We start from the raw sequence: 22,750 nt of genomic DNA, 5'->3' as shown, positions 1-22,750 counted from the left end.
AAATCACAAGAAATTTTGGAAAAAATAAAACGACACAACACGACAAACGACGACACAACACGACAAACGACGACATTTCACTACATACGACGAAGATATCACGAAATTCGCCTCAAATCACAAGAAATTTTGGAAAAAATAAAACGACACAACACGACAGACGACGACACAACACGACAAACGACGACACAACACGACAAACGACGACATTTCACTACATACGACGAAGATATCACGAAATTCGCCTCAAATCACAAGAAATTTTGGAAAAAATAAAACGACACAACACGACAGACGACGACACAACACGACAAACGACGACACAACACGACAAACGACGACATTTCACTACATACGACGAAGATAGCACACAATTCACAAGAAATTCGCCTCAAATCACAAGAAATTTTGGAAAAAATAAAACGACACAACACGACAGACGACGACACAACACGACAAACGACGACATTTTACTACATACGACGAAGATATCACGAAATTCGCCTCAAATCACAAGAAATTTTGGAAAAAATAAAACGACACAACACGACAGACGACGACACAACACGACAAACGACGACACAACACGACAAACGACGACATTTCACTACATACGACGAAGATAGCACACAATTCACAAGAAATTCGCCTCAAATCACAAGAAATTTTGGAAAAAATAAAACGACACAACACGACAAACGACGACACAACACGACAAACGACGACACAACACGACAAACGACGACATTTCACTACATACGACGAAGATATCACGAAATTCGCCTCAAATCACAAGAAATTTTGGAAAAAATAAAACGACACAACACGACAGACGACGACACAACACGACAAACGACGACACAACACGACAAACGACGACATTTCACTACATACGACGAAGATATCACGAAATTCGCCTCAAATCACAAGAAATTTTGGAAAAAATAAAACGACACAACACGACAGACGACGACACAACACGACAAACGACGACACAACACGACAAACGACGACATTTCACTACATACGACGAAGATAGCACACAATTCACAAGAAATTCGCCTCAAATCACAAGAAATTTTGGAAAAAATAAAACGACACAACACGACAAACGACGACACAACACGACAAACGACGACACAACACGACAAACGACGACATTTCACTACATACGACGAAGATATCACGAAATTCGCCTCAAATCACAAGAAATTTTGGAAAAAATAAAACGACACAACACGACAAACGACGACACAACACGACAAACGACGACATTTCACTACATACGACGAAGATACCACGAAATTCGCCTCAAATCACAAGAAATTTTGGAAAAAATAAAACGACACAACACGACAGACGACGACACAACACGACAAACGACGACACAACACGACAAACGACGACATTTTACTACATACGACGAAGATATCACGAAATTCGCCTCAAATCACAAGAAATTTTGGAAAAAATAAAACGACACAACACGACAGACGACGACACAACACGACAAACGACGACACAACACGACAAACGACGACATTTCACTACATACGACGAAGATAGCACACCATTCACAAGAAATTCGCCTCAAATCACAAGAAATTTTGGAAAAAATAAAACGACACAACACGACAAACGACGACACAACACGACAAACGACGACACAACACGACAAACGACGACATTTCACTACATACGACGAAGATATCACGAAATTCGCCTCAAATCACAAGAAATTTTGGAAAAAATAAAACGACACAACACGACAGACGACGACACAACACGACAAACGACGACACAACACGACAAACGACGACATTTTACTACATACGACGAAGATATCACGAAATTCGCCTCAAATCACAAGAAATTTTGGAAAAAATAAAACGACACAACACGACAGACGACGACACAACACGACAAACGACGACACAACACGACAAACGACGACATTTCACTACATACGACGAAGATAGCACACAATTCACAAGAAATTCGCCTCAAATCACAAGAAATTTTGGAAAAAATAAAACGACACAACACGACAAACGACGACACAACACGACAAACGACGACATTTCACTACATACGACGAAGATATCACGAAATTCGCCTCAAATCACAAGAAATTTTGGAAAAAATAAAACGACACAACACGACAGACGACGACACAACACGACAAACGACGACACAACACGACAAACGACGACATTTCACTACATACGACGAAGATAGCACAAAATTCACAAGAAATTCGCCTCAAATCACAAGAAATTTTGGAAAAAATAAAACGACAACACGACAGACGACGACACAACACGACAAACGACGACACAACACGACAAACGACGACATTTTACTACATACGACGAAGATATCACGAAATTCGCCTCAAATCACAAGAAATTTTGGAAAAAATAAAACGACACAACACGACAGACGACGACACAACACGACAAACGACGACACAACACGACAAACGACGACACAACACGACAAACGACGACATTTCACTACATACGAAGATATCACGAAATTCGCCTCAAATCACAAGAAATTTTGGAAAAAATAAAACACGACAGACGACGACACAACACGACAAACGACGACACAACACGACAAACTACGACATTTCACTACATACGACGAAGATATCACGAAATTCGCCTCAAATCACAAGAATTTGGAAAAAATAAAACGATACAACACGACAGACGACGACACAACACGACAAACGACGACATTTCACTACATACGACGAAGATAGCACAAAATTCACAAGAAATTCGCCTCAAATCACAAGAAATTTGTTAAAATAAAACGACATAGGACTCTCCCCTATACTCCCCCGCTCCTGCATTATCCCCCATACTCCGCAACTCTCCCCCTACTCTCCCCATAGTCAACCCACTCCTGCAGTATCCCCCATACTCCCCCACTCTAATTCTGCGACGCAGAATTCTTGTAAATTTTGAGTCATCTTCGTCGCATGGAGTGAAAGGTCTTCATATTACTCTTCACTTACTGCTACTGTGAAAACCTTAATTTACGTTTAGGACACTATCAGGCCGACTTCACGACAATGTGCCATGTATTTAACCCCTTCAACGTTCTTTACACATCTGTGCTGTTCACTCCCCCCTCCTCCCCCAATTTTGTTTCACTCTTTTCAAGATGCACATACGTAGTTAGATAACGTTTCACCGATTGCTACCATCATTATCACTCCTATACCACACCGACATTAAAAGCACCAACATTTGACAAGAAACAGACTAATACGATGAATTTTAAACCAAGTAAACAGCAATAAATATGGTTATAAAACTTATGTACAACTGACTTAAGAAAATTTAACAGAAAAACGCGTCACGTTTCTTTACATTGATAACATAAATAAGTACTGTCAAAGTAAAACAAAACACCAAGGTTCATGTTGCTCATATTTATTATATTCCACAAGATTGCATCTATTAATAATACCAAGTATTTAACACCACCTAGGTGAGGATTACGGTCGACAAAAATATTCCCTATAAACCAATTTGCGTCATTCAGTGTACAGCCTGTTTCACCAAAATGCTCTTAAGGAACAAGGTGATTAATCAACACTTTAAACCCTTAGGAACAACCATTTTAACATTGACACTAACACTTCGTGGTTAAACTTTTACATCAAGAGGACTAAAGCCATTTGGGACATTCACACACTTCTTATCTAATATGAACACTTTATTAACAAACATTTTAAATTCTAGCCACTGTCACATACACTGGGCCTAGACAATGTTACGACAATAAACATGGCATTTTAGACAAACTGTGCATAGCCATCCGTTAAAGAATACACAAACAGCTGTAAACATTAACGTCTATAATTAAGGGATATTTATTCCAATACGAACAACATTCATCGGACCCACATTGTTAATGTAGAAAATCAGCCGAACAATAGTCATAACGCCATACACCAGATATTGAACATAAGAGGGAACAGATTCTATAGTTCTAAGAACAATTTCAAAGTACACAATCCACAGATTTACAACTTATTTATTTTGCATCTTTCTTCCCAATTTTGCAGTCCGCTTCACCGGGCTTCTTACTGCTACAGCCACCCGTCTTCATCCATTTTCTATACTGCGTCTGTAAAGTTAAAATGTTTGCATTAATTTAAATATTCACTTTTCTACTTCTTGCCCTTCCAACAAGCTAGAGTAACTACACGCCAAACTATTTCTTACTACAAACTATTCTCTAACCACCATTCTACCACAAATCTACGATGTTCTGAAAATTATCGTTAGTAGTCACGTTTCCTCCCTTTATATTTTACACGTTTTCACTAAAAATGGCCCGTCAACCATACTTAATACCAACTTATACCATTTGACATTAAAACTGCTAAACACTTACCGTTATAGTCAACTGAAGAATATGTACATTCCTTCATTCTTCCTAACATTTACGCTAACCAGTCAGAAACTGCAGTATTCTTGCAAACTCAACGTTCAATATTTCTAGTTGCAAATTCTAGTGGTGTAGAAGCAAAGCCTTCCACAGTTCGTCATCCCCCCCCCCCTGTTAACTATTCATAATGCCCTAAACTATTTTCACCGATCACTATTAGGTCCTCCCAATGAACGTCATGAACACTACCATTCATCCTTTACACTATCTTTGAATCATGCTGCTTCAAAGCTCATCTATCGATATTTCCCTACTAATTATGGTAGCCTATTCCATTAATTTCTATATTTTAACTGGCATTTTTACCGCCTCCTAAACCAAAGTCTCATAACTAGGATAAGTAAACTAGTTAATACCAACCGTTTCTAATGTCCCACAGATGCTCTTTCTATAATTCTGCAGAATATCCTTTCCAACAGTTTCCTGCTAATGATAAATATTAACTGAACGTTTTAAAAACTTGCCTTTTCTTTCAGATATTCCTGCAACGTTGTCAGGCGCCCCGTGTTCAACACCGTCCAACCACCTCTATCGAGACTTGCAGCTACGTCACGCCAGAACTAGTTCCGTTCCTTGTGTGACTGACTATAGTCCTCCGTTCACTTAAGTTATTTCTCAGGAAGACTCGTGGCCATTGTCGAGCCAGACCCTAGAAAAACATTAAGTTACTTAAACCATTACAATGTTTTTATAAATTATCAAATTTATGAAAAAGTCTTAAGGTTATTTTTGTTCAACAAATTATAATTTCTGTATAACATTGTATACCCTCGTGTCTGTAATCTTTGATATATAGCGCAACACCAGGGTACAAACTTTAGTACTAAATCTTTTGCAATAAATTTAAATTCTTAATTTGTTTGATACATTCATCCTAATAGCTTTTAAGTTGCCATTCCAAACAATATTACCACGCATTCTAGTGACTACCGATACCATGACTGATTAACATTACGACCCCACAAGACGTGGCATGTCCACTAGTAGCCCGTAAATTAGCGACATGCCAACACTTTACTACTAACAAAATTGACTGACTGGGAAAACAATGATCCCAGACAAGCAGATTTCTATGTTTACCAATTACGGCCCCACTGAATACATTAACTTTACTGACAGCTTTAAAATACATTTTTCGCACTACTGAAGAAACCACATGAACTAGGAAAATTGCCCAAGTAGTAGTGGGGGGAGGGGTGGGGGGAGGGGTGGGGGGGGGGCGGAAGGGCCGAGATTTAATACAATACCAAAATATAATTTTCAATTTATACCTTACCACAAACTATTATTACTACTGTACCTGAAAATTTGTTTACCCGCTGCAATGGACACTACAGTTATCAAGACTGAAGAAATTCAAACCTGCATAACTTGCCAAATACCCGGTCGTAACCAAAGTAATTAAGATGAAATTGCTTCCGTGAATTACATTACAGAAATCCACACCCACCTGTTAAAAAAAAAGTGGGTTTAATACCTTTAAATTTTAAAAGATAAAGATTAATCGCAGCAGCCTAGTTCTGCGAGCCCCGGGGGGGGGGGGGGGGGGGGGGGGGACTGAAAACACCCTTAGACCATTAAGCCACAAATACCCATAAACTGCCACCAACTACTATCAACGCTACGCCACAGGAATAAGCTGTACATTTAGTGCCTTACAATACCTACAAGCCATTTAAAATTCAAGTAATATGACAGCTGGCTAAAACTGAGCTACAAATCCCCAAAATTCTGCAGTAAGTTGTATCCTTTAGTCATTACTCTAATAATTAATGCATTTTAAACGGGCCACGTACTTAAATACCTTACGTACTGCCCAGATATTAAGACTTTGTCCGTTCTAATGCAGATTTAAAAAAAAAAAAAAAAAATTGTGGACCAGCCACTTAATGCTGTACGGCTAAATCTTAAACGAAGCTAATTATTAATACTATTATTAGGATACGTCAACTAGGTTTCCATGTAAATAACTTTACCAATGATATCACACGCCACCCAAATATCACCGTCCCTCTGAAGGTATCACAGATAACAGAGCCCACATTACGCTACACCAACAACCAGGTCACACCATAATTAAATATCGACACCTGCACCTTATACGAGTTAATACATTGAGCAATAAAGTCCACGGTAACCTTACCTGATGACCGGTGTAGCTGCAAATGATGTAAGAAGCGGGACACCGCCTAAGGAACCACGTCTGCTGGCTGTCAGCCCGACACTGAGGCAGTCGCTGGCCGCTCCTGACCTTCTTGCCTAACACAGCGTCATTGGTGACGTCACAGTGCTTAACGACCATATCCTCGTGCTGTGCTAGTTAATGTATATGTTTATCTCTCAGAATGTTCGGTAATACGTTTATTACTTGTGATGTGTATCTATGTATGTATTAACACGATGTACTGAACGGGGTGAGAATAGCTTGAGCTACCTCATCCCTTTGTGTGTATTTTACCTGAATAAACTTATTTCAATTTCAACTTCTCGTGCTGTGCTAGTTTGCGCTCCAATGTTTTACATCCCGTTAGTTACTTTTAATCAGTAATATTATAATTTAATGTAATAAGTAATATACTGATTTACTTTAATCAGTATATTATAAATCAAAACAGCGGTTAAAAGGTTTCGAGATTCATAAATAATGAATTCAGGAACTCGTCCCGTGGTCTACAAACAGCCTATAGTAATTTTCGCCATTTTAATACTATATTAGCAATGTCAGACTGATTATTTTTAATAGTAACCCAAGAAAAGATACCAGTATTTTTGATTGGCACTGTGTGTTAAGATTTCCTTAGATAAGAATATTCCTTAACAATTTAGAGAGACTTGCAGTTTTAATTCTTTATAAAATGATATGCTGAAATTTGGTTTAGAAACTAATTAATGTCTTAAGTGCTCTTCGTCAGTCCTAATCAAGGCTAATATACTTTGAATACAGTAACAATGCAAGCCATAATTTCAACATTGTCAGAGGCTGTCATAAGGTGCAGATGTTTACTGGGAAAAACTGTAAAACAGATAATACATAAAAACATATATATACATTATGTCCAAACCTATGTACAGTGTTTTATAATCATAAATATCTTGAAATTTATGTTATTTTGGCCATTTGTAATATTCTCTTATTCTGCCTTTCACAAATTAGTGTGATAAATTTGAAATCATAATCTACAATATGTATTTGTTATTGACCTATAAGTCTTTGCTAAGAATTTATAAAGGAATCTGGAAAACACCTTATAACTAATGATGGACTACCCGTTGTGCTGTGAATCTCGCAGACATTACCTTTCCACTGCTCTCCTCAGCCGATGTCGCTTTGTGTTAGATCACTCACCCCCTCTTTGAACTCCCAGTTGACACTGGGAGACACTAATCTTTGGCTCTTGCATACTTGAAGGTGAAGTCTAGACTCCACCCCTAAAGGCACCTTGCTCTCAAGCTCTACCCCTTCCTAGCCCCACAATCGTCGTCGCCCCTAAATTAACAAATGCACCCTTTCCTGGGTCTACAACCAATTGACTGAACATAATGGGCTGTGTTGCACCACACAACTCCCCCCCATGCTCGAGTGGGGGAGTTGTGTATATTGACATAGCTCGAGTGCATGGGGGGGGGGGGGGGAGTTGTGTAAAACCCTGGTTTGTGTCTCGGAGAGGCTGCAGGATCCAAGTAAGTTCAGTAGAACTTCTGGTTTCAACTTTTTTTTTTTTTTACCATGTCATAGCTCAGTCGATTAAGGCAGCGTCTGGGATGCTCTCGGACGTAGGTTCGAATCCTCGTCACGGCCCTTGTGGATTTGTTCACCAATATATAAAAAAGGTAAAGTTCCCAAAGTTACTTGTGCTAGTTGAATAATCTCCTACAGAGTTAATTAGCCTAAGTTTTAAAAGTAACTGGGAGGAGTGGTGGCTGCATTTGTTAAACAAGTAACCTTATTAACTATCCAGACTGTAATTGACTGCAGAGATATCTTTAACACCTTGGTCATCTCTCCCACTTTCCCGTGAAAGTGGGTTGATCACAAATGCTCAACTGGGTTGAGCATTTGTGAGGGCGAACTCTTTCCAGTTTTTATGGGGTTAAAAATACAATCACAGTATTACAGTCTTAGGGTTACAAATAGCAACCGTTACAATGGTAGAATCAGTTGTTACATGACCATCCTCTATCAAGTTAATAAGAAGTATTAGCTGATTAGTTGTACATTTGGGAAATGTGATTGGTTTATTAATCTTACATAACCTATATCATTATCTACACAAGCTAATGAGAGTGTGAGGCAAGTATATTATATAGTAAATATACTTGCTACATATCCAAGCATGGAGACATCATCTTCAGAAAGATATAGCCATTTTGGAGAATGTCCTGGAATGACTTTTATTGCCTGGAGTTGAACTAAGTCAACTTTCAAACCAGGAATGGTTGAGGGCCACACGGTCAACAATACTGCAAACCAGACATTAGGCACATCTCGGCAAATTAGTTATTTTTTGTTAATATTGAAAAATTTGGTGGATCCAAACATTTTTTAAAAAAGGTCAGATGTAACACAAACAAGGAGCAATGGTTTTAAGCTCAACAAGTCACAATGTGGGACTGAAAACAGGAGCAGCTGCAGGTTTTTCACCCACAGGGTTGTAAAACAGGTGGTGTGGGAGGGGAATGTTCCAAAGTAGGATCAATAGTCTACTCAAAAAGACTATTGAGTAGTCTAAATCATAGACTACTCAATAGTCTATGATTTATCACATGAAATCATATCCACCATGACCACATTTGCTTCAAGTGCAGTTATCTAAATCACTCCTATGTGGTAGCTAAACACCGAAATGCTAGAATACACAGTGTGATTGTAACTTGCGTAGCTTATTGTGGGGTTCAGTCCCCGAGCCCATTACGTGCTTCTATAACCCTTTCCAATACCGCCCACAAGATGGGTATGGGGTGCATAATAAATGAACAAAATAAAAAACTGATGATCCTTTTGAAACTTCAAGTTCCCTTTTAGCGGCCCAGATGTGAAACCACTCTGCCGAATACACAGCCCTTTCCTGAACCATCTACTCTCCATCAGTCATAAAGGTAGTCGCCTAGCTATATTAAACTTTGTGATTGTTATAGATTCAGCTACTCAGAACAAGTTCCAAGTAGCACGGGCTATGGTGAGCCCGTAGTAGACTTACCTGGCACAGGAGCGGTGTTATCTGAACTTTTTGTGATTGATTGATGAAGATTAAGCCACCCAAGAGGTGGCACGGGCATGAATAGCCCGTAAGTGGTGGCCCTTTTGAGCCATTACCAGTATCAAGAGCTGATACTGGAGATCTGTGGAGGCGCGACTGCACCCTGCGTGACGGGAGATGTCTCCCGGACCAAGTGGTGACCAGATGGTGACTTTTTGTGGCTTAGCTTCACAATTTATATCTTTGTACCGCCTGGCAGGCGTACGACCGACATGGTTCTTTAGTACAAATACTTTGAAAAGAGTCAAGATTCCCAAAGATTCACCGTGCCATTCTTTACAGACTTGACATTTTTTCTCAGTCTTTATTCCAACACCTCAAATATTACAACAACGGCATACTCCAAGGCCGCTCCAAGCAACAGCCTAGTGGACCAAACTCTCACAAGTCAAGCCTGGCCTCGGGCCGGGCTTGGGGAGTAGAACAACTCCCAGAACCCCATCAACCAGGTATCAACCAACCAGGCATAAACTGTCTGCAGGAGAAACCGACCACAATGTTTTCACAACACCAAATTACAGTTGTATGGACCCATCCACACCTGATCAACCCCATCAACTTGTTGGCCGCAAACAACCGCTCCTTCAAGATTTTTATCAAATATTTCATGAACTACTCTAAGACATTAGGGGGCTATTCATGCCAAAGACTGTACCTCTCTCAACCAGTTTAAGATAAAAACTAAAAACTACCTAATGAACTCCATGTAACCTACCTTACCCCCTAAATGTCAACCCATGTCTTATTATTGTAATCAATGCTGTTTGATTACAATAACTTGTATAATTGCTTGTATAATTATACAAGACCAACTTGTATAATTGCTATTCTCTGCCTTGTCCCCCCCCCTTTTTTATTTTTAATATTTTTTTCAACGCAATTTATACTTTAAGCTCAATTACTATTAAGTTTTAATCTAAGTGTTCCCCCCCCCCTCACCTTGCCCGAAACGCTATGCGTACTAGTGACTTTAGGTATTGTATGTAGTATCTCTGTCTTTAAATCTATCATTATGTATGCACCTTTATCTGAATAAAGAATCTGATTATATATATTATATGTTAAATATGGCCGAAAAGGTAAGATTAATAATTCTAACGAATTTTCTCAATATATCTTATGTTTCTTTTCACTGTCAATGGTAATTGAAAAATTAAGTCTCCAAAATTCATTTGTATTTCTAGTCTGACGCGACGCCTGAACGCGTTTCGTAATAACCGATTACATTTTCAAAGACTTTAGTTTACACACACAACTGTAACTTGTAAACACGCAAATTCGTCCAAACTTATACTCGTGGGTGAGGTGATATGGTACAACATGGTAGAATATACCTCTTTGCATTCCTTGCCAAACACTGAACAGCAATTGGAACTTTTGGCTAGGCTTGTCCAACTAGCGGTTCACCACCGAGACTCGTTCATCAATTTTATTAACGTACTGCGATTTCAAAATTTGTATTTTATCATATACATGTTAATATTATTACGTACTAGAATATACCGAGTAGTTAGGCTTGGTGGTTATAGGTTCTGTCGGCAATTAGTCGTAATTGCCGACAGAATATTATATATAAGATATATAATATATATATCTTATATAATATACAAGATATATTATATATAAGATATATATTATACAAGATATAATATATCTTATATTATATGATATAATATATATAATATATCTTATGTAATATATATATCATATATATATATATTATATAAGATGCAAACAAGCCTGAATGGTCCCCAGGACTATATACAACTGAAAACTCACCCCAGAAGTGACTCGAACCCATACTGCCATGAGCAACGTAACTGGTATGTACAGGGACGCCTTAATCCGCTTGACCATCACGACCGGACATAAGGAAGTGATAGCCGAAGCTATTTGAACCACTTCCCCGCCGGCACTCGGATGGTAATCTTGGGCATAGCATTTTATCAAATCACCTCATTCTTTGGGGCACACGTGAGGAACACAAATGCAAACAAGCCTGAATGGTCCCCAGTCCCCTGGGGGACTATCCCCCAGGACTATATTGTATATAGTCCTGGGGACCATTCAGGCTTGTTTGCATTTGTGTTCCTCACGTGTGCCCCAAAGAATGAGGTGATTTGATAAAATGCTATGCCCAAGATTACCATCCGAGTGCCGGCGGGGAAGTGGTTCAAATAGCTTCGGCTATCGCTTCCTTATGTCCGGTCGTGATGGTCAAGCGGATTAAGGCGTCCCTGTACATACCAGTTACGTTGCTCCTGTCAGTATGGGTTCGAGTCACTTCTGGGGTGTGAGTTTTCAGTTATTATATAAGATATATATATTATATAAGATATATTATATATGATACATAATATATATTATATAATATATATAAGATATATATATATATATATCTTGTATATCATATATACAAGATATATTATATATAATATATCATATATAAGATATATATGATATACATTATATATAATATATATATCTTGTATAATATATATACAAGATATATATATTATATATTATATATCTTTATAATATATGTCATATAACGATATTTATATATGATACATGTATATTATATAATATATATCTTATATAGGTAATATGTATTTATCTTATATAATATATATGTATATTATATACATCATATATATATATCTTTATATGATATATACATTATATAATGTATCTTATATAAATGATATATCATATATATATGATATATATTAATATATATATATTATATATCATTTATATAAGATATATTTTATAATATATATATATATATATATATATATATATATATATATATATATATATATATATATATATATATATATATAAGTTTGTTAGGTCAGATACAAAACATTTATTACACTTGGGAAAAGTAAAGACAAATAAAATTTGTTTCTATATTTCTTATAACAAAAAAAAAGTCACTCAATGAGCACAATCAAACAATACCTAATACTAGCTATATACAAGAAACACCAGGGCACAGGCTTGTCATGACTGAACCTCCAGTAATGTACAATAAATGATAAAAATATATCAAAACAGACCACTTGAACATGCGTTGATCAAAATTGAAACACTGGGTTATTTGCACCATATTTCACCTTATCTACATTAGGTTAACTGCAATTTCAACCCTGACTTCACTAACACTAAAAACAATAATTTATTCCACTTTTCATCATGGCACATTCTTGGGCAGAGTTTTCCATGGGAAACATTGTCTGAACATTTGTCAAATCCACCACGATGATGTAAAATATACAGTTCTACATGACAACCTTTTTATATAAACTGTAACAAGACATACAAATTAAATTTTTCCTAAAAATTTAAAGACATTTGCTCACTTACATACATCATTGCACATACAGTCAATAAAGTATGAAGGCTAAAAGACATTACAGGATGAAAATTATTGAAACTTTGAGCATCTCCTTCTGAAGTAAAAACATATCTTGTATAAAACTTCAATGAGTTCGAGTGAGTGCAATGTGACTACAAGTAATTCCTGGGCAACTGGATTTCTGGTAAATATAAATACAAGCTGCTATAATGTGGACATTGCATCCCACTTGAAGGAGTCAAAGATCTTTAAATTTCTTCAAGAAATCCCTTAAATGCTGGGCAAGACTCATTATACACAAGAGAAGTAATGTTTATAGTTGTATTTAGTGTCACAAATAGCAATTCAGTAGCCTTACCTAACTAATGTTTACACATAAGCATTCACTACATTAATCTCGAGTAAACTAGTCAATACCTTTAATTGCCTATTAAAATGTTTAAGCTGCTACTCTTGGCACAAACCAATGACAGCTCCAAATGCATTCCAGTATAACAGTGCATTATGGTAGGTCAATATGGACCTAAAATTCTTTTATTATAAGAAGCTTTATGATTTTCACATTTATTTTACAAGTAGTAATCACTGCAAATTCTATTTTCTTCAGTTCCCTACTTGAAGCAAGAGCTTACAATTTCGTAAGATTGGCTCTATATACAGTACACAAATAATTTTCAAAAATTACAATTCCTAACACTAATGATCTCTAAAACATTAGCTTGAATATGGCCAATATTTTGTTGCCTAATAATTTAAACATTAACAAATCCAAAAATGTTCACTAGCATTATAGATGCACTAAAATGAAGTACAAGGTACTGTATAACCAGCTAACTTAGCCCAGACCAGCATATTGAGCACATCTTAATAAAGAACATCATTAGCAAAGGTCAAGTGATGCCGACACATGGACGCCATGGATATTATTATATAGGTCTGTATTTTCACGTTAAATAAATGTTGATAACATTACTAGAAAGCGGACATTGTAATCACCCATCACATTGTAGCAGTTCACTGTTAACACCAATAGTCAAGGTGTATCCCACACACAACTTTGCTGTGTGTGTGATATACAACTTTATAATGTGACTGACAAGTGAGCTATGGGAAAAAAAAAAGTTATTCTCTAGTCTGTTCATTCTTCCAAATTTACCTTATCCTTCCCATAACAATAATTATACAGGACAAATTTACCTTATCCTTCCCATAACAATAATTATACAGGACAAATTTACCTTATCCTTCCCATAACAATAATTATACAGGACAAATTTACCTTATCCTTCCCATAACAATAATTATACAGGACAAATTTACCTTATCCTTCCCATAACAATAATTATACAGGAAAGAGTATTGAAAAATCTGAATTTAGCTCCACTACAAACTCTATACTTTTACAAACTAATTACAATTGAAAGAATATCATGCTCTTATCACAGTACAGTTGTAAAAATGTAAAACTATTTGAATTAATAAAGGAAACTTTGAAATTACAGTACTTTAAATTATATTTGAAAGTAAAATACAATTTACAATTTAAGGCAATAATGTGATTAATTCAGACTATTTTTATATAAAGAATTAAGACTGGACAACAAAGTTCACCGAATTTAATATGAAATATTTGTTAATACAGAAAACAATAAGTGCCCAAAAACAATCCACATAAAATTAACGAGTATATTGTTATGTTTAAACCAATTCCTTGGGGCATGTTGGTGGGAACTATCCTACACAGAACAACAACAAAATAAAAGCATCAACAATGATGAAGTTAGGGTATGACTTCTGATCCCTTGTGAATAAAGAACCAGATGCAATTTGTACTCAAAATTCATAGTAAAGGTATATTAAACAAGGAAAAGCAAAACTGAATGAAGCACACGAGCACATGCCATCACAGTATTTACACTGATGGTACGTAATTGTCACTATCACTGTAAACTTTGTGAAGCTGGAGTACTCATTGAATCCGAGAATGTTACAGATACACACACACACGAGAGACGGGTACTACACGATAAATAATCAAAAAGTGAAAGTAAATATGGCTCGCTATAAATATTTGTATACTTACCTCATTCAATTCTGGAAGACCAGAAGCCTAGCCAACAATTAACACGCCTAGTCAGGAAGATCCATTCTAGCACTTTCATGGTGCTGACGCTTTCTATTTAATAGTTAAGAGCAATATAACATCTGCCTTTTAATGAAAACTAGAAACCTCCATTCAGTGTGTTGCATCCTTGCTTCTTTTATATATGCAAGTAATCATTCTGGAACCCCATTCTAAACAACATGTGGATAACATTCAGAATGCGTAACATGCATTATATCAGATTCATTAATATATCTGGATAAAAACTTCAGACAGTACGAGAATATTTAACCACTGGAAATAATGTACATTCTAATGGCAAGTATTAGATTACCACAATAAAATACAGTACACAAATCTCCTGGGTCACCAGTATAGGTTTAGAAGCTCGTGTCCACACCAAGAAGTGCTCGACTATGACATAACAGTCCAGGGTGATCAACTCGCGCACTACCAAGTTACAGCCGTCCTAGGCATTCCAACACTACCATTTATTTTTCTCCAAAATTACTGTATTTACAAAAATATCTTATGGAATCAAAGAGCATAAAAGTATGAATACAAAAATAAATTATAAAGCAAAAGCATAATGTACAGCACAATATAGTATGTAATTTCATTAAAATGTAGATACTTTTGCTGGTTAATATTTGCACACACATCAGATGTAGACAGTATCAAAATCACTTTTACAGGACTTTATTTTTCCCTGTAGACAACAGGCTACCAGCACATTCTACCCAGATGTATCATGACTACTTTGGCATGAAATTATTCCAAATAAAATTAGCCCTATACAAATCTTAATTCCTTTTGTCTTGTCAGTCTGATAATTCTTTTAGGCCAAATGTATCTTTCATAGCAGTGTAAAAATCAACACAATTTAATGGCTATTTCAAAAACTTTTGAAGAAAATTTTAATTACTGTATTTAATATCTTTTTGTGTGTGAACTTGGGGTAATCAATTACGCTTTCATATAATGATTGCTAGAACACGACTCAAGTCTCCACCCATAACAAACATCAATGGTTAATACAGTACCATCATATTCTTAATAAATAAATTTTCATGTAACATTAGCATTTCAACTAACAAACTTTACCAAAAGTAATTTTTGTTGATGGGATCAAACATTATCAGTGCCTGAAATTAGCAAACGTAAATAATCACAATCCAACCACAATTTAGACAAACAAATTATAGCAAACAAATGTTTGTCCTTAAGACTCAAGAAAACAGATGACCTTTTCGAAACTTTCGTCTTTAAATAAAGATTTCCAAAGATATCTTTAAATAAATTAAGAAATATAATAGATTGTTCCTTCTGTTTCCATAAGAGTTTATAAGAATATAGTTCAGGGTACCATCGTGAACTTATTGAAGAAACTAACATGGAACGGGATGATGACTAGTAGGCTACATGAAGTAGCAATGGATTTATATAGTATTACCATGTTAAAGGTTCAATCATTGGAAATAGAAATGAGAATACAGTACATTTATTATATGAAGCACTTGAGATCTTTAAAAAAAAGCTGTCAAGACCAAAAAAAATGATGAACGTGATTAAACGAGTGAAATTGCATGGTGTGTGTAGCTTCGGCAAACTACAAACGCAAATGGTATGATTAAGCAAAGGAGTCTGTTTACATGGATATGAATAAATAACGCTTATTGTTTAAAATGACATGATTTGGTGGAAAATATAGTTAATGCAACTAAAATACAGTGCTGTGTTTCTCTTAGAGAACAAGTAATGTGTATGGAATCTGGTTAACTGACAGAAAATGGAGCTTTATAATTTTATATACCTGAGTAGCACAAAAGTGGTGCTGAAGAAATAAAGCTTGATAATCAGCCTTTTTCTCTTCCCTTGTATCTATACATGGTGAGGGCTGTTCTACATACTGTAATTATAGTAGTGCTTCTGCTTTTTAAATTATTTGTTTGGTAATAACCAGCACATTAAATCTTTAAAGATTTCCCACATGTCATTGCAATGAATCTGGAAAACGTATGTATGACAAGAGAGAGAGAGGAGAGAGAGAGAGAGAGATTAGCATGGAAACAAATCTAGCTGTACAAGCAGTGTAAGAAAATGTCAAATTTCTCTGCTATTTTAAACTTGGCGCTGGTTACTTATTTTGAAATAAGACATTAAATTTACGGCTCCTCCCCCCTCCACAAATAATAAAATAAGAGGATGTTTATAACCAAAAACTGCATGCCAATGGTACCACTAACAACTACTTTACCCTGGACCAGGATTAGGAGTTAACCAACACCTTTATGAATGAATATTGTCCAAGATGCTAATGGTAGGGAAACTTGAATGACATTCATGTCAAAAAATCTTATTCAGTATGAGCCAAGAGCTGTCAGGACTTAACAGGTCTATGTACAAGTAAAATAGCATTTGACTCCATGCAGGTCAACAAAAACACAAACATTATGTTGTTAATACAAACATAGAAGTAATCAATGGAAATTAAGTAAAAACGAAGGTACTTTTTCACGGAATACCTTATAAAGATGCACAAAAAGGTTCACCGTGCGGGGAAGACTGTATACCATTATAATTGACAAATAGTAAGTAAAGAAAAAACAATGTCAGCTTATTACCTAGAAAATAATGACAGCTTAACCTGCTTTCATCTTTGACACAAAAACAAAAAAAATCTTAATGTAATTATTTGACATTTCAATATATGTGCTATAAAGTAATTCTAAAAAGTCTTCAACTGACAGAAGACAAGAACTGGACATTATTTTTGAAGTGAATACTAACAATTAAGTATTTTCCTCCAATAGCAACAATTTTAGAATGGCCATTTGCAAAGATGTGTGTAATCAGCTACTTGTATTCACCCATTTGTGCCTGCACGATTGAGTTTCTAACTGGGTAAATGTGTACAACTGGGTACTTTCAGATTCATAATGAAAACTAACATTAATAAAAATGTCAATTCATCCCTCAAAACTATCAGAAAGGTGTTGTCATCAAAGGATAATCAAGTTTACTAGAAGACATCCACAATTTCTAGAAGTCCTAGATTTGGAACTTAAAAAAACAGTTCTACAACAGCTACCTTCATTAAAATTACCCAAGCAAAACTATTAAAACCTATTCTTATTAGGCTGTAAAGTGACGACAGTGAAGGTTACCACTCTATTGAAGATCAAATAATATCCACATTGTATTTTAAAATCATTCCTTGTACTAAAATATGTTTAGTGTGTAAAATCATCCTTGACCCACCTCAGTACAAGAGTGTATTTTGAGTTCTCATGCTGACATCTTAACAATCATTGGATAGACAAGTGTAAAAACTTAAGACATTATCATCTAGATGCTACTAAATGTGTCTGAATATGAAAATAATTCTCCTTGTGTTATCTTTGGGATCAAAAAGGAAAAAAGATTGGATCAACCTTTATCAATCTAAGCAATCTGTTCAATGTATTCAGAATGAAACAATTTGAGCAATAAATTTAACTATTGTTTGCTGCTACCAATACTAAAATACTCGCTAAAACCTGTGTTCAGATTGACAAAGGTAGAATGTATGCGAGGACTTAAGAGACCAACCTTAAATACACTTAATTAAGCAAGGAGAATCGAATACCAGTACCGAAGTGACATCAATTAGTAGCTTCTAATGTACTACTGATTAGAGGAATAAAACAACTAGATAGCATTCAAACATTAAGGCCAGCTTAAATAGGGCAGATTATCAAGAATATGGAGTGTAATGAGAGTGTATAGCAGGTGCAACGAGTATAGACTGGTATAAGGGTGATTTGTAGAATTATCAAAATTGATGGTGGAAGGGGGCAGGCAAGAGAGAGCGAATGAACAGTGCACAAGTGATGGTTAGTAAGTAAGGATGGTTATGTAATTATTCAAGTGTGCCAGTAGCAACAGAATGAGAGCTATACTCATTGTGTACCATCTCCCCTATAATTTCATATGATGCTTTGAAACTTCTGATCATTTTGTTATTTCAACCCCCTCTAATTTTTTTTGGCATCTGTTTACCACTCTGCTTTTAGTGTGCGTGTGTGTGGTGGTGGTGGTGTGTGTGTGGTGGTGGTGGTGTGTGTGGTGGTGGTGGTGGTGTGTGTGTGTGGTGGTGTGTGTGGTGGTGGTGGTGGTGTGTGGTGGTGGTGGTGGTGTGTGGTGGTGGTGGTGGTGTGTGTGTGTGGTGTTGTGGTGTGGTGTGGTGTTGTGGTGTGGTGGTGTGGTGTGGTGGTGTGGTGTGGTGGTGTGGTGTGGTGGTGTGGTGTGGTGGTGTGGTGGTGGTGGTGGTGGTGGTGGTGGTGTTGTTGTGGTGGTGTTGTTGTGGTGGTGGTGGTGTTGTGGTGGTGGTGTTGTGGTGGTGGTGTTGTGGTGGTGGTGTTGTGGTGGTGGTGTTGTGGTGGTGGTGTTGTGGTGGTGGTGGTGTGGTGGTGGTGGTGTGGTGGTGGTGGTGTGGTGGTGGTGGTGTGGTGGTGGTGGTGTGGTGGTGGTGGTGTGGTGGTGGTGGTGTGGTGGTGGTGGTGTGGTGGTGGTGGTGTTGTGGTGGTGTTGTGGTGGTGTTGTGGTGTTGTGGTGGTGTTGTGGTGGTGGTGTTGTGGTGGTGGTGTTGTGGTGGTGGTGTTGTGGTGGTGGTGGTGTTGTGGTGGTGGTGTTGTGGTGGTGGTGGTGTTGTGGTGGTGGTGTTGTGGTGTGGTTGTGTGGTGGTGGTGGTGTGTGTATTCACCTAGTTGTGTTTGCGGGGATTGAGCTTTGCTCTTTCGGCCCGCCTCTGAACTGTCAATCAACTGTTTACTAACTACTATTCCCCCCCCCCCACACCACTCGCACACACACCCCAGGAAGCAGCCTGTGACAGCTGACTAACTCCCAGGTACCCACTTACTGCTAAGTAACAGGGGCATTCAGGGTGAAAGAAACTTTGCCCATTTGTTTGTGCCTGGTGCAGGAATCGAACCCGTGCCACAGTATTACGAGTCCTGTGTGCTATCCACCAGGCACCCCCCCCCCCCGATATGTGCATGCATGTGTGTGTTTTACCTATCAGCCAGAACTACCCTACTAAGCAAGGTCTGTTTTGCCCAATAGCCAGATAATTTTTGCATTTTTAAAAAACTTTCAATTGTTAAGTAACTAAACAGATTAAATTTGTATTACATATTAGTATTTAAACTTTTAGCTGTACCTACATTAGCCAGAATTTTAGAATACTAGGCAGATTTAGGTTAAATATGTTTTTTAGTTTCGACTTAAAATAAATCTATTTACTGAATTATGAAAAATCCACTAAGGCAATAGTTAAAACATTAAATATATATAGGTCAACTCTATACTTTTAGTATTGAATTGACCCATATATATTTATTTGTATAGTAACGTTCTCTTGCTTGGGTGGATAATTTACAATCTAGTTACATTTTATAAGCCGCCGGTGGAAACAGTTAAACTGTACACTACTGTACTTTGGAAATTACTCTAGCTTAAACCAAATTTTTAACGCCCTGCCTCCTTAACAAAAATCAACGTTGGGACTGTTGCATTGCCACACTAGTATGGTAACCACTACCATCTTGTCCTTCTACCTTTACATGCATCTACTATTAGCTACACTCCAAAAACGCTCCTTTCACAGGTTTCACCCTAAGTTTCATTTTTATCATCTTTCCTCCTACAAGGCTATGTCTCCCACTGATTTTCTTCTCTTATTTGTGTATAAATTCCTATCTAATGACGAACAGAGGCCACCAAAATCATTCCGTATCTGGTTAACTACTTGCAATTTCTCTCTATAGTAGCTTTATGTTAAAACCGTCAACAGAGACATCAACTGTACGGAGAACATTTTGCATCAATCACTCACGGATATGGGATATAACCACTGCAACAATCGGACGGATTGCTTATACAGAATAATGTTTTATGTTTACATTATGATTGCTGCTTTTAGTGACAGAAGTACATAAATAACATGCAAATTTATTTTAAATATGATCTTATTGAGTAAAAGTGAACAAAGTTTCTTGCTTTAAAGCTAAGGGATGCTGATCTCTTCCACCGGATAACAAGGCTATGAAAGCTATCAAAAGTAATACAATGTCCATGATAAATGGGATACAACAAATATCACTGAACAGCCTAATTGCATGAATTTTGGTATGGAGTTGTTATACATTCATATTAAATTTTATGTAAAAAACTTCCTACTTTATTTATTTGAAATAAAATAGCTAATATTTTGCCATTATTTAGGTATGAGTGGAAACTCCTTAAAAACTATATTGTCTCAAAAGTCAAGAATGAGCTGTGGTAAGCTACTCTCTTTCCTTTTAAACTATTTCTATTTGTTTACCCCCTCTAATGCTTTTTGGATCTTATCCTAGAAAACAAATTTACCTGCTGCTGAAACAAATGCATCTCGCCAGCTGATCATGGCCTTAAACAAGGCGAGAAAGTTCCAACCTCTACATTTTTATTAATAAATTTCCCAAGACAAGGAGGCATGGCTGATAAATGGCCTATAACAGGTAGTAATCCTAACGAAAGTGTAAAGGAAGATAATATCATTAGAAACTAAGCTTAGAAATGCTAGGTAGGTATGGCAGGGAGAGTGAGCAAAAGATGACCATTTTTCCCCATTACCCTAGGAACATAACCCTTACTTATAACACTAGGCCTACAAAGTTTTTTGGTTTCACTTAATGTTATTTCAGTTAAATTTGTAGCTTTTCAGGAATCTAACCTCAACATTAACCCTTAAACTGCACAACACTTCATATGACGTGTTGAGTAACTGATGCGAAAGTGCGCACCCTTTCACAAGATGTTTTGGAATACCGCGCAAAATTTAAACGGCCCATGGTGCTACACACGGTTCACATCACCTTCAAGGCTCTTGTAAACAGATGCCATTTTTTTTTTTTTTTTTTTTTAAATCGTAGGCAACATTCCCGGGTGTGAAAGCCCCGGTACCGAGTGAGCCACCAAGGCTGGTGCACGCAACATAAGCTCACAGCACTGCTGTTCAGCTTGTGCCCACAGCATGGCCTAAAAATGTCAAAACTTTATGTAACAGGTATTATTTAGTAATGATAGTATTACAGAAGACCCCTGACTGGTGAAAATAACCAGGATTCTGATAATAGCAGGATTGTTGTGATAAGTTGGGCTGTGCTGTGGGAGGAGTAATGTTGAGGGTGGGAGGACTATAGCATCGTCTGCCGAATCTGTGTGGCAACCTGTTTCTGTCTGCACTTACTATACCAGCTTAGTGGTTCGCTATAGCAAACAAAACATGCAGATACTTAAATACAACGTCTTTATATAGTGAATAAAAGCAAAAACAGTATGGTGGGAGGAGAATGTTGGCGAGTGAGATGAGGTGAGAGGGAGGGAGTGGCGACCAGTGGCTGGCTGGCGTTCCGCTCTTCGCTGCCTTTTGACTCGGCATACCAACTAAGTGGTTCGTTATGGTGAACACAAATGTAGATACTTATAAATAACATGTTATAAAAATAACATGTATATACAGTGTAA

General features: G+C 36.9%; 2 long non-coding RNA genes across 2 annotated transcripts; both read right to left on the bottom strand.

Moving 5' to 3' along the window:
* Window positions 1-3,714: 3,714 nt before the first annotated feature.
* LOC138373298 (uncharacterized) lies at window positions 3,715-6,773 on the bottom strand. Its single transcript, XR_011231134.1, has 3 exons — window positions 6,617-6,773; window positions 4,938-5,122; window positions 3,715-4,149 (listed from the first exon to the last, which is right to left on the bottom strand). It is a non-coding gene; the product is annotated as an uncharacterized lncRNA (long non-coding RNA).
* Window positions 6,774-12,632: 5,859 nt separating this feature from the next.
* LOC123761098 (uncharacterized) lies at window positions 12,633-17,769 on the bottom strand. Its single transcript, XR_011231133.1, has 2 exons — window positions 14,416-17,769; window positions 12,633-14,333 (listed from the first exon to the last, which is right to left on the bottom strand). It is a non-coding gene; the product is annotated as an uncharacterized lncRNA (long non-coding RNA).
* Window positions 17,770-22,750: the final 4,981 nt, after the last annotated feature.

The sequence above is a fragment of the Procambarus clarkii genome, chromosome 41, assembly GCF_040958095.1.
Source record: "Procambarus clarkii isolate CNS0578487 chromosome 41, FALCON_Pclarkii_2.0, whole genome shotgun sequence".
In the NCBI taxonomy this organism is placed as follows: domain Eukaryota; kingdom Metazoa; phylum Arthropoda; class Malacostraca; order Decapoda; family Cambaridae; genus Procambarus; species Procambarus clarkii.
The sequence above is the reverse complement of the archived record's forward strand: the minus strand, read 5'-3'. Positions and strand labels throughout refer to the sequence as shown.